General features: G+C 42.1%; 1 protein-coding gene across 1 annotated transcript in view; it reads right to left on the bottom strand.

The window, feature by feature from the left end:
- Nucleotides 1–14,168, bottom strand: part of LOC123519637 — a 67,628-nt gene that overhangs the window by 11,668 nt on the left and 41,792 nt on the right. The window lies entirely within an intron of this gene.

Raw genomic sequence — 14,168 nt, 5'->3', positions numbered from 1 at the left:
GAAAAAAGAAAACAGACAGGTAAACGTGGAAATACCTGTGACTGTTTCCACTTCATCTTACCACCACCACCACCACCACCACCACCACCACCACCACCACCACCACCGCGATATATATTTGCACATTTAATCATCTCACGGGTCTGGCTTCCTCCATCGGGCAGCATTGAAGGACGTAAGCTCAGAAAAATAACCACGAGGGAGAGAGACTTAGAAGATAATTAAACCGAGAGGGAGAAATGGCCCTCGAGTGTGTGTGTGTGTGTGTGTGTGTGTGTGTGTGTGTGTGTGTGTGTGTGTGTGTGTGTGTGTGTGTGTGTGTGTGTGTGTGTTAATAATAAAGCGTCAAGGGAAGGGTTAGATTGACAAGTTCTGAGTCAATCTTGCCCACCTCTCTCTCTCTCTCTCTCTCTCTCTCTCTCTCTCTCTCTCTCTCTCTCTCTCTCTCTCTCTCAAACCATCACGTATATTTATTTCTTTTATTTTAGGGAAATTTTATGATTTTTCTTGATATATATTTGTTTTGGTAAGGCTTCTCTCTCTCTCTCTCTCTCTCTCTCTCTCTCTCTCTCTCTCTCTCTCTCTCTCTCTCTGATATTATAATCTTATTTTTAACTGTGTTTCCCTTTTAACTCCTCCTCCTCCTCCTCCTCCTCCTCCTCCTCCTCCTCCTCCTCCTCCTCCTCCTCCTCCTCCTCCTCCTCCTCCTCCTCCTCCTCCTCTACTTCCCTGTTTTCCTCTCCTGTGCAATGTATCCCTCTCGCTCTCATCTCTCACCTCCCCTCTTCCCTTTTTTCATCTTTTATTTATTCTCTCTCTCTCTCTCTCTCTCTCTCTCTCTCTCTCTCTCTCTCTCTCTCTCTCTCTCTCTCTTCTGTCTGTGTGTGTTTCAGTCAGTCAGTCAATCAGTCAGTCAATTAGTCAGTTAATCACTTAGAGAGAGAGAGAGAGAGAGAGAGAGAGAGAGAGAGAGAGAGAGAGAGAGAGAGAGAGAGAGAGAGAGAGAGAGAGAGTTTATATATGTGTCTGTGTTCTGTATCTCTCCCCCTCTCGTCTCTCTCGTCTCTCTCTCTCTCTCTCTCTCTCTCTCTCTCTCTCTCTCTCTCTCTCTCTCTCTCTTTGGCCACCTCACCCTACCTCGTCAGCCTTCACTCCCAGCCATCAGGTGCACGTCAAAAACACCAACAAAAGCCATATTTTTGTGATAGTGTCATGACCTGTGTGCAATTCCCTCCTGTGAAATATGCTAGGATAGTCCACACTGACGAAACTCCGATTTTGTCTGCCCGTCTGCCTGTCCATATGTCCAAACTAACCCCCATCCCCTACCCCACACCCTCTCCCTTCATCCTCCTACTCCTCCTCTCCTCCTCCTCTCCTTCCTTCCCCTGCCACCCTCTTTCTCTCTTTCTCTCTCTCTTCCTCCCTCTTTCTCTCTCTCTCTCTCTCTAGCTTGGTATCGTTTTCTCTTTCTCTCTCTTTCTCTCTCTCTTTTTCTATTTCTAAGGATTTTTTTGTTATTTTTTTTCTATTCTGTGTTTTTTTTATTTTTCTTCAGGGATTCGTGTGGTTTTGTTGGATGATTCTGTGTTTGGGTGGGTGGATGGGTAGATGGTTGGTGCTCTCTCTCTCTCTCTCTCTCTCTCTCTCTCTCTCTCTCTCTCTCTCTCTCTCTCTCTAACCACTTATAATGTAAACAGGTAGGAAAATATCAACATGTGTCTATAAGTGACCATTACAACGCCTTTCAACCTCCCATACAACTGATGCAGCTTCCTAATATTTCTTACTCCTTTGCCTTTTCATCCTACCTACCTCTCATGTCTCCCTCATTAGCCTCGAGTGTTGTGTCTGACGTCTGTGTGAGTGGGAAGAAAAGGAGTGTGTTTATATGTAGCGCTGAAAATAGTTTGCTACGTTAGTCTTGGTGCTCTTGAAATACGACTGAAGAGGTGTTGGTATATGTAGTAGAGTTGATTGAGTGGTAATCTGACGCATGGGGATTGAATTTAAGTGGTGATCCGAGGAAGTAAATTGAGAGTGAAGGGAATTAGTGATAATCTGAAGGAGTAACAGAAGGAGTAAGGATATTAGTATATGTAGTAGTAACCTGAAGGAATGGCAGAAGGAGGTGATTGAAGATACTACATCTGATTCTCTGGATTAATTTGAAGCAATAATCTGTCTCATTAACAGAAAAAAGAGTGTTACAATACATTAATTTGCAACACCGCCTGCAGAAGTGACAAAACTTAGAAGAGAGAGCGAGATATAAAGAGATAGTTTGATATGATACGTGTTCATTTGTTTTATTTGCTAGTTAGCTACTCTTTCCTCTTCACACTTTGTCTCTCTGTCTCACACACACATATACACAGGAACACATGCGCAATATACAATAAAGGTATGCAGCAGGTGTGTACAGGGAGCGAGGTAAAGATAAGGGCTTGTATGGATGTAACAGATTAACCACTGCTCGTCTCACAAACATTGCAACTCTTCAGTCCTCCGCGCGTGTTGTGTGTTGCCTTTCAAGCGGCGGCTGTCGGGTGTTTCTACTGGGACCCGTGTGACTACAGCTGCGGTGAGAGAGAGAGAGAGAGAGAGAGAGAGAGAGAGAGAGAGAGAGAGAGAGAGATGGACAGACAGTAAACATATATACTCTACATACTTACAGAAAGACAGAACGACAAACAAGGTAGACGAACATATAGACAAACAGATAGACATAGACAGAGAGAGACAAGTAGAAAGCTAGACAGAGAGAATTTTAGATAGACAGGCGGATTAACAGATAGACTGACAGAAAGACAGACAGACAAACAGATAGAGACAGACAGACTGACAGTGAGATAACCAAAAAATAGACACACATACACAGAGATAGACAGCCAGAAAGACAGACAAATAGATTAACAAACGGACAGAAAGACATACAGATAGACAGGTAGAAAGACAGACATACACAAAGACTACCTTGCAACACTAGGGTCATAATGCGCCGTTCTTTATAAACGTTCTGCTCGTTACTTAAATAAAACCATGAAATAATAAAATAAAAATAAAAATCAGATAAGATAACACAGAAAAACAGGATTAAAGATAGCAGAGAGAGAGAGAGAGAGAGAGAGAGAGAGAGAGAGAGAGAGAGAGAGAGAGCAATATTACTCGACCAAACCCGGCATGCCACGCTCTCTCTCTCTCTCTCTCTCTCTCTCTCTCTCTCTCTCTCTCTCTCTCTCGTCATTGCAATGTCCACTGTACACTATTCCTCTCCTTTCCTCCCTCTCCCTCCTCTCCTCCTCTCCTCCTCCTCCTCCTCCTCCTCCTCCTCCTCCTCCTCCTCCTCCTCTCCTCCTCCTCCTCCTCCTCCTCCTCCTCCTCCTCCTCCTCCTCCTCCCCATCTCCATCTAACTGTGACTCTCCCTCTCACTCTCTCTCCTGTATATTAACCCTCCCCTTTCCTCTCCATCTCTCCCCTTCTCTCTCCCCCACTCCCTCTTTCTCTCTTCTCTCCCTTTTATCTTTTTCTTCTTCCGCCTTTTGGTTGTCTAAAGCTTCCCTATTTCATCTTCTTTTGTGTCTTCCTTCTTTTTTTTCTCTTTGTTTTTCTCTTTTTATTTTATCTCTTTTCCTCTCCACCTCTTGAGTTCTCTTGATCCCTCTTCTCCTCCTTTTGTCTATGCTGTTGCTCCGCCTTTTAACTAATTCTTCTTTTTTTCTCTCTTTCTTTCTTTATCTCTAATCTCTCTCTCTCTCTCTCTCTCTCTCTCTCTCTCTCTCTCTCTCTCTCTCTCTCAGGAAGAGGTAACATATCTGGTGCTGTTTGTTCTTTGTTTCTGTTCCTTTGTATTCCTCCTTCTCCTCCTCCTCCTCTTCTTCTTCTTCAACCTTTGGCTAGTCTCTTCCTCCTCCTCCTCCTCCTCCTCCTCCTCCTCCTCAAGCTCTGATCCTTGTCTCCTTATTCTGTACATCTCCCCTCATTGCTTCAAACCTCCCTTATCCCCTCCTCCTCCTCCTCCCCATCCTCCTCCTCCTCCTCCTCCTCCTCCTCCTCCTCCTCCTCCTCCTCCTCCTCCTCCTCCTCCTCCCCCCCTCCTCTTCCTCGTCTCTTGTATATTCCTCTCTCATCTGTTTCTCTATATCTTCACTTCCTTCCTTACATCCTTCCTTCCTTTCTTCCTTCCTTCCTTCCTTCACATCTTCCCCTTCCTTCTCATCTTTCACCTCCCATTCCTTCCTTTAACATCCCATACTTCCTCCTCCTCCTGCTCCTCTTTCTCCTTCCCCCTACCTCTTCCTCCTTCTCCTCCTCCTCCTATCGCGCCTGCTGCTGCCTCGCCTCCTGCAGCGGTTCGCCATTACCCTGGTACACGCATCTCCAGGAGGCGTGCATTGTCATGTTCACTGCCATCCATCTTAGGTCGCAGCCCACCACACGGCGATATTGGAGTGAGGCTGTGTCAACCCCACCACCACCACCGCCACCGCCACCGCCACCGCCACCGCCACCGCCGCTGCCACCGCCGTCGCCAATACTACTTGCTCTACCAATGTCATCTCTGCTCTCTATCTCCGTTACTCTCTTTTTCTGTTTCTTGTTCCTGTTTCTGTGTTTCTTTTCATTTCATTGTTGTTTGTTGTGTTTTTTTTTTTCCTTGAGTGTTATTTCTTGTTCTTCGTTTTTTTCTTCGTTTTTTTTTTTATCTTCATCTAGTCATGCTTCTTCGTTTTATCAATTTTTATCCACTTTCTTCTCATCCGCTTCCTCTTCTTCCTCTTCCTCCTCTTCTTCCGTGTTTTTCCTTGCCCTCCTCCTACTTCTCGTCTTCCTCAATCTTATGCGCTTCCTCTTTCACCTCTGCTTCTTCCTCCTCCTCCTCCTCCTCCTCATGTTTTTTTTTTTCTTCCGCTCTTCCTTCCTCTCCTTACTACACCTCGTTTTCTTCATCTCCTTCTTCTACTAAGTCTGGCTCTTTCATCCTTTTTTTTCTATATTTTTCTTTTTTATTTCTTTTTCTATTTCGTCGCCTTCATTTTATTCCTTCGCTCTTTTTTTCACATCCTTCTTCTCGTATTTTCATTTCTTCCCTCTCTTTCTTCTCTTGTTACTCATATTTTCCTTTATTTTTCTTTTCTCCATCTTGTATTTTTTTTATCCCTCTCCTCTTCTTCCTTCTTCTTGTCTTCACCTTCTCGCCTTTCTCCTCTTTCTTCTCATGCTTTTTTTTTATTTTGTCTCTCGCTTCCTTCCTCTCCTCTTCTTCCTCCTAGTCTTCACCTCCTCCTCCTCGTCCTCCTTCTTCTTCTCCTTTTTTCTTTTCCTTTTCCTTTTCCTTCTTCTCCTCCTCCTTCTCTTTCTGCTCCTCCTCATTTTCTTTCTCCTTTTCCTCCTCCTCCAGCTCCTCCTCCTCCTCCTCCTCCTCCTCCTCCTCCTCCTGACTTCCCCGCCACAAGTCACATCAAATATTCTTCCTCTCGTGTCTTCCACAATTGTGTCAAGGATTGGAGTGTTCGCATTACGCAATTTCCTAACGCCACTCCTGCTTTCCCTCCTTCGTTTGTGGCTGTTTCTCCCCCACACACACCCCCACTTCGGCTCGGCTCACTCGCTCACTCGCTCACTCGCTCCTCACTCACACTCACTGGACCTCTTAACCTTATGCATGTTTTATCTTTCTTTTCTTCTATTTTTTTTTTCTATTTTTTTGTGATGCGTGTTTTCTTTTTTTTTTTAACTTGACTCTTCTGCTTCTTTTATCGTCTTTTTTCTTTTCTTTTTATTGTAAGTTGTCTGGGTCCTGTCTGGTGTGGCCTCGTGTTGTTTACCTAGAGCGTTGTGAGGGTTTCCGCCTTCTTAACGGCACACAAACCTCGCTCATTCTTGTGTGTGTCTCTGTGTCTGTGTGTTTGTGTGTGTTTCTTACCTAACCGTGTGTGTGTGTGTGTGTGTGTGTGTGTGTGTGTGTGTGTGTAGATGGGTATATATGTGTATGTGATTGCATTCCTACCGTCCTTTACTTACTGTGAGGCACAACAAAGTGGATGCATCTATCAATTTGTAACACCTGAGGAAGAATACAAAGGTCACATGCTTCTTTGGGTCGCACTGAGAGACGCTGATGGAGACACACAGACACACAGACACACGTGGCAGAATAGGAGTGTGGGCAGAGGTAGTTCATGAGAATAGAGGTAACATTTATAGATGAGCGCTGTGGGAGATAGGAGAGTGAAAACTGTTATTAATCGTGTTTCTGATAAGCTTTAAGTTGAAAAAAGATGAGTGGATGTTTGATTTAGTCTTGCTGTTTCTCGTATTTCCTGTAAATATTGAGGTGAAAAATGAATATGTGTTTGATTTTGTCTTTCTAGTCTCCTTTCTTCATTCACTAAGCTTCTTTTCGCTCGTTAGTCATTGGTTTCTCTACGTCATTGAGTGGAAAAGAATGGAGGATGCATGAATATAGAAACCCAAATCATCCCTCACAAACCTTTTTTTCCTTTCTCTCCCTCTCTTCCTTTCTTTCCTCTTTCTCTCCCTCTCTCCCTCCCTCCTTCTCTCCTTCCACCTTCCCTTTGAAGTTAATAATTTCTTTACATCACCGGAAGGAAATCGAGAATAGGGGATATGTGCATGGACACACACACACACACACACACACACACACACACACACACACACACACACACACACACACACACACACACACACACACACACACACACACACACACACACACACACACACACACAGATAGATAGATAGATAGATAGATAGTTTATTGACCACATCAATACAAATTATAATATACATATACAACTAACTTCCTAAACTAAATTAACAATAAACACTTAACTAACATTTGGAATCACAACAATGTAGTCCACAAATATAATCTACACATAAAATTTACGTTTTGATTATACATTCCTAAGATATCATGAATGATTTTACAACATGTGTCATGGGGGATATCAGGTGAAAATATTTCTTCAAGGGTGGTAACATTACACCTCACTCTGATGTTTCCTGTTATAGAACAGTCCTCAACCACGTGCCTCTCTGTCTGAACTTAATAGCACACACACACACACACACACACACACACACACACACACACACACACACACACACACACACACACACACACACACACACACACACACTACCAAAACCTAACCCATTCCTTAAAGTCCTCTCCCTCTCTTCCTCCCTTCCTCTCCCTCTCTCCCTCCCTTCCTCCCTCCTTCCCAGCCTGCGAGGTCGTAACGCTGCGATGCTTGTAATGTTCCCGCTATGAATGCTATTTATGGTATTGTAATTGCCTCATAATCTGGAAACAAGGCCGCACTAGCTTTGTTCTCCCCGTCTGCGCCTTCTGCAGCTGGACCCGGGGAGGCTTCAGTCACCTCGCCGCCCTCTTCATCTTACGCTTCCAGAATGTGTGTGGTGGGAAGGGGAGGGTGGGGAGGTAGGATGGGCGAGGTTCGTGTATGTATATGTGTGTGTGTGTGTGTGTGTGTGTGTGTGTGTGTGTGTGGGTGGGTGTGCTATTTTGACGTAGCTGTTTCTATTCTTACAGGTTTGAGGGAAAGATTGAGTTGAGTCTTGCTGTGTGTGTGTGTGTGTGTGTGTGTGTCCGTGACGCCTCAAGGATGCTGCCGCGGCGAGTCGGTTCAATAAAAAGTTGGAAAAAAGCGCGAATCTGGCTTTTTCTTGTCGCGATGTCAAGTTTTGTGGAGCATGACGCGAGGAAACCAGGTGGGAATTCTATTTTTTTTTTCCTGTTTCCTTTCTTTTTTTTTTACTTGAACTCTTTTCTCTGTCTATATACATATTTTTTTCTATACCATGGAGATATTTTTACTTGATCTTTTATTTATTTATTTTTTTTTTTGAGTTGTGCTATTAGTCTATTTCTATGTTGCATCGCTTTTTTTTCTTTTTATATACGTATATTCCTCCTCTTTGATCTGTTTTTATATTTTTTCATGCTTTTTATACATTTTCTACTGTCACTTTTATGCATCCACCATCAGAGCCATTTCTTTCAAACTATATGTATTTTAACAAATGTCCACACTTTATTTTTTCAACTATCACAAACTTATTTCCGTATGTGTATTATTATGATCACTGTCACTTATTTACATTCCTTTCCTCACACTTACGTATATCTCTCTCTCACTCTCTCTCTCTCTCTCTCTCTCTCTCTCTCTCTCTCTCTCTCTCTCTCTCTCTCTCTCTCTCTCTCTCTCTCTCTCTCTCTCTCTCTCTCTCTCTCTCTCTCTCTCTCTACTCTCTTGTCTTACATTATCCTTTATCATCTGCTAACTAACCATTCTGTTCTATTCTCATACTTTTGCCTTATTTTCATTATCTCATTTACTAGTAAGCTTCTCTTTTCTTCCTCTGTTCCTTTCGTTCTCTCTGTCTCGTTGGCATAATCCTCTCTTGTGTTGGTTTCGTCTTAGTTTCATTATCTCTCATCATTCACTAGTTAGCTGTTCTTTTCTCCCTTTTGTTTATCTCGTTCTCTCTGTCTCGTTGGCATAATCCATTCTCGTGTTAGTTTCGTCTTAGTTTTATTATCTTTTATCATGTACTAGTTAAGCAGTCTTTTCTCTCGTCTCAGTTGCTCTCTTTCCTCGCGTCTCGTTAGTGTGAGGCAGCCGCGGTAAGTCATGTGCCGTCCTCGTCTCTTTGGAGTGTGAGTCTCCGCGGCGGGATGAAGTTTCCTTAAAAGACAGATAATTATAGCGAGTTGATGACAGCGGCGAGGAGAACTTGTGCCAAACGCTGTACGTAGTCGCGGCAAAAGGCACAACTTGAGCTTAAAATGGAGAACTTTGTGTGACCTCCTCCCCTCCCCACCTTCCTCTCTTCCGTCCCTCCGTCCCTCCGTCCCTCCGCCCTCTGCATACACAGAGAACCACACGTACACACACGCACGCACACAGACACACGCACATCGAATTACCCTTTGCCTCAGAAGCGTTACATGAGCTTAGACGACAAAAGAAAATAAGGGAAGCTAAGAGAAGCCATCTAGCCGACCCGTGGCACTAAATATAGATTCACATTATAAACTCCATGTTGCCGTAAGATAAAAGTTTCAACTCTCTTCAAAATCGCTTCATGGTTTACCTAATACGAAAAAGCAAGTGCAAATCATGAACCCTCGGCTTCTATTATAGTCAAAGTGCACTCCTGGCTATTTCGCTTTATAATCCGTCTGAGAACGTTGCGATAAAAGCTTGGAATGTTTCAACTGCTCTCAAATTTACGTCTTACCTTTATCGATACAAAACAGGAGTGATATGCCGCATTTAACTGGTGATTTTGCCTGAGGTGTGTTCGTGAAGCGGTATTCTATCTCATAAAGCACTATATGACAACACGATCTTAAATTTACTTCATATCTTTATTAATACATTACAAAACAACAGGTGATATGCTTTTTACCTGTTTTTTTTTTTTTTTTTTTTTGGCGGGGAGGGCACACATATGTCAGATTTCCTCCTAATGTTGCTCTATAAGACACAGTAATATCTCAACTCCACATGAAATCGCTCCACACTCACCTGATAAAAGAAACCAGTGTTGTGCATCATAAACTATCGAACTCATGGTACTGGTATGTTAGATTACCTCTCAGCGGTACTCTATAAAAGACCACAGTATCCAAGTCCCGTGTCAAATATCCTCATGCTTACCTAATAAAAATATGTTATGCCTCACAAACCACTGAACTTTCAAATAGAATCTTATCACTAGTTAGCGGTACTCTATAAAACATCGCAGTATCTAAATCCCGCGTAAAATAAACTCATGATCTCTTAATGAAAAAGTGTTACACGTCTAAAACCCTTTGCCTCAATGGTATCAAATAACAGGCCACGGATTCCTAACACTGCTTAAAATCGCTTCATGCAATCGTGATTAAAGAAACAAGTGACTTTTTAACCCTCGACTTTTTTCTCTCTCTTTTTTCACCACAAATCAATCGTCCCACTCTTACTCAATAAAAGATCACAGATCCTTAGCCGCACTTACTTTCACTTCACGCTCTTCTGACGGAGACACGTGGCTCATGACCAGCAGAGTTTTAGCGTGGAGACAGTTAAAGGAGGCGTGCCAGTATAGATCCGTCCTTCACTTCACCTCAGCATGCTAACGTGGACTGTGGGCGTCTGAATACCGATAAGAAGCAAAAAATTCACCTGGTAAGCCTCAGGAAAAGCTTATACCGTGCTGGACTTACCGTCACATTTCACCCTCAACTTTATAATGTGTTGTGGTGATGCGCTGGTGCCGTGCTGGCGCTCTGCTAGTGTTGTGGTGTTGTTGTGGTGGTGGTGGTATTTTCTATCTGCTCATCATTCATCATAGTTGTTATCAGTAATATCTTCCTTTGTCAATTTTTTTTTCTGTTGTTGTTGGTGGTGAGTGGTGGTGTTGTGTGGTGTTGTGGTGTTGTGGTAATTCTAGTGGTTGTGTGGTGTTGTGTGGTGTGTGGTTATGCGTAGTGATAATTCTTGTGATGTGTGGTGATAGTGGTGGTGTGTGGTGATGCGTGATGATGATCCTAGTGGTGTATAATGTTATTGGTGGTGTGTGGATATGCGTGGTGGTGATTCTTGTGGTGTATAATGGTATTGGTGGTGTGTGGTAATGTATGGTGATGATTCTAGTGGTGTATAATAGTATTGGTGGTGTGTGATGATCCGTGGTGGTGATATTAATGGTGCATAATGATATTGGTGGTGTGTGGTGATGGTGGTGGTGATTCTAGTGATGTATAATGGTATTGGTGGTGTGTGGTGATGCGTGGTGGTGATTCTAGTCGTGTGTGGTGATGTGTGGTGGTGATTTTAATGGTATGTGATGGTATTGGTGATAGTGTGTGGTGCGTCTCGATCAGAATACCGCTTTCTCTTCCCCACGTCCGGATATCTTCATTAACTTAATCTTATCATAATCTAATCTTAATGTAGCCTCGTGAGGGCCAAAGGGTCTGTTGCTGTTTTGTTCTTCCTTTGTGTTCGTTTGGATTTCACTTTTTCAACGGGACGCTTAACGTGACTGATTAAAAGAAGAAGAAAACCATCGTGAACTATAATAAGTCTACTGGTCTTTGTGTTCTTCCTTTGTGTTCGTTTGTGTTCGAGTTTTCATTTCAACATTGAGAGGGAAAGGCTTTACAGTTCAATGAATACACGGTACATGTTGCTTATTTATGTACTTGCTTTTTTATGTATATCTATTCTATTTTTTGTCTCACCAGCGTCCCTCAACATTTCCAGGCAATTTATGCAGCGGCTGGAACACCGTCTGGAAGTGCTGGAAATTCTGTGTCCACTTCTAATTATTTTTTCTTTCATTCCGAGTTGTTTTCACTTTTTTCTATTATTTTTTCCTCACTTGACAAGACGGCTGACCTGAGGCTGTCGCATAAATCATACAAAAAATAAAAAGGGTAACAAAACAACCTCCTGAAACGAAAGTGATGAAAAAAAGAACTAAGAATGAAAGAAAAAAAATAAAGGGAATTAAACACCAGAAGTCAATTTAAAAAGCATCTCAAGTGTATCTGTGTGTGTGTGTGTGTGTGTGTGTGTGTGTGTGTGTGTGTGTGTGTGTGTGTGTGTGTGTGTGTGTGTGTGTGTGCGTGCGTGTATGTTAAACCCCATGAATCAAGTATGGCAGAAACTAATCAATAACTCAGGTGTGCGGTGGATGAGAGAAAGCTTCAGGTAATAGCCACTTCAGGTGTGGGAAAGGTAATTATGCCTGCAGGTGAGAAGCAAGTTTGAACTGGAGGCGGAGTGCACGTGAATTACTTATGTGTTGAAGGTGGTGGATGACTTGCACAGGGAGACAATGAGGAGGAGGAGGAGGAGGAGTGTAAGCTAGCCATCCTAAATCTTCATCTATTCAAAAATCTTTATTCTCTCACCAAGACAATTTTCAAGGCCACATGAACGATTTACCGTTTTTTCAAGACTGTTTCTCCTATTAATAATGCAAAAATCTCGTTAACCTTTCACTAAAAGCACAAAAAATATTTTGAGTGTTTCTTCTGTTGATAATGTACAATATTTAGTAATCTGTCATTAGAACCACAGAAAAACATCCTCTTAGTGTTTCTCTTGTTGATAATGTAGAAATACAGTTAATCTGCCAGTAGAACCATAGAAACTCCCTTACAATCCGTCAGAATATGTTCTTGTATTTGACCACTTTCCACTGATCATTGCAAAGGTGAAGCAGTATATCCGGAAATTTAAAGCTATATATTTTTTTTTCCTTATATGTCCGTCGAGATGTTCTTTTTAAGTCAAGGAAAGAAAAGAAGAGGAACAGGAAACGAAGGGAAAGTTTGAAATGTTTGTGTGCGAAGATTTCTATCCACTAGTGTTTTCTTCATTTTGTCTTTTCTTCTTTCTCTCATGTTTTCTTTCTTTTATCTGGATTTTATCACACATTTTCATTTCTCTCTCTCTCTCTCTCTCTCTCTCTCTCTCTCTCTCTCTCTCTCTCTCTCTCTCTCTCTCTCTCTCTCTCTCTCTCTCTCTCTCTCTCTCTCTCTCTCTCTCTCTCTCTCTCTCTCTCTCTCTCTGATTATCTTTTCGTTTATATGAAATGTGTTTTTGTTTTTCTCTCCCATCCCTTCTTATCTTGTTTTCTTTCTTTGCTTCATTTTTTTCACATAATTTTCCCTTACCGTTTTTTTCTGCGCGTTTCTTCTTTCCTTCCTCCTCTTCTCATCATCTCTTGCTAATATTTTTTCTTTTCATCTTTTTTTATTCTTCATCTCATTCCTTTTTACTTTTTTTCTTTCCTTTGTCTTCTTTATATCCTTCATTATTATTAGTATTTTTTTCTTTCTTCTTCTTTCTTCTTCTTCTTCTTCTTCTTCTTCTTCTTCTTCTTCTTCTTCTTCTTCTTCTTCTTCTTCTTCTTCTTCTTCTTCTTCTCGTCATATTACTCCTTTTTCCTCCCTTTATCATAATCTTTTAAGTTATTCATCTTTATCTACATCTGTCTCATGTTATCTATTTCTTATCTTATTTTCCTCTCTTTTCAATTATTTCTCATTGTTCTTCAACTTGTATTCCATCCTATTCACCCGTGTTCCTTACATTCTGTTTTGTTCATCTACCCTTTTTTCTTTACTCTATTCCTTTTTCCATTCTGTCCTCTGTTCTTACCCATTCTCTCCTTCATCTTTACATCTTCAGGTAATTATCTTTTCCTACTGTTCACTCATCTCTTCTTTTCAGCCTTTTTTTTCTTCTTTATTGTTTTCCATCCTGTTCCTTTCTTCTAGCCCTCCTATATATCTCCTCTTTCCTCATCCACTTATTCCCTGTCTCCTATCCAATTATCCGTTCTTTATAGCTAGCCATTCTGTCTCTCAATCCTTCTTGTTCTTTAGCCTTTTCCCCGGCTATCTCCTTTCTTACCCTTGATATTTCTCTTGTCAACACATTTCTCATTGTTCTTCATCACGCTCCTTGCTTCCACTCCGTTCACATTTCTTAATTCTCCTCACATACCCATTCTCTATCCCCTGTGCGGCCATTTTCCCTCACTGTTCTTCATCCTATTCCTTTTTTTTGCATCTTATCCACTCATCATTCTTCCTCACCCACCCATTTCCTGACCCCTGCGCAGCCTTGTTAGCGCCTCTCTAGCACGCCGCACATTTCCAGAACGGGCTTAAGACGCTCATTGAGATCCTGCGGCGTGGCTCTCACTTATATCATTCGTTTTCTTTGGTGCCCCCTTGAAATATCGCCAGGAACCACACCGGGTGAATGCAGGACCTCCACGTGTCGGTGATTTGCTGTTTTCTCGCCGACCCTTCGTGAGGTGCGCCAAGGAAACGAAGCTAAGACTCCAGCCGTGAAAATTAGGATATGATAGTTTTTGGCGGGTTTTAGCAGCACAGGGTGTAGTGTTGAGCGATGGGATGTGTTGTAAGGTTAAGGTTTAAAGTTTCGAGAGGAATAAAGGGAAGATGGTGGTGGAGGAGTGGTGATGGAAGACGAACAGAAGAGGAGGAGGAAGGAAAGGAGAAATAAGAACAAAAATGAGAAATGGAATAATTATAATATTGACGATAATAGTGACAATAATATGAACAACGATAGTATTA

This window comes from Portunus trituberculatus, chromosome 45 (assembly GCF_017591435.1).
Source record: "Portunus trituberculatus isolate SZX2019 chromosome 45, ASM1759143v1, whole genome shotgun sequence".
In the NCBI taxonomy this organism is placed as follows: Eukaryota; Metazoa; Arthropoda; class Malacostraca; order Decapoda; family Portunidae; genus Portunus; species Portunus trituberculatus.
Note: the sequence above shows the minus strand (reverse complement) of the source record. Positions and strands in the feature narration are given on the sequence as shown.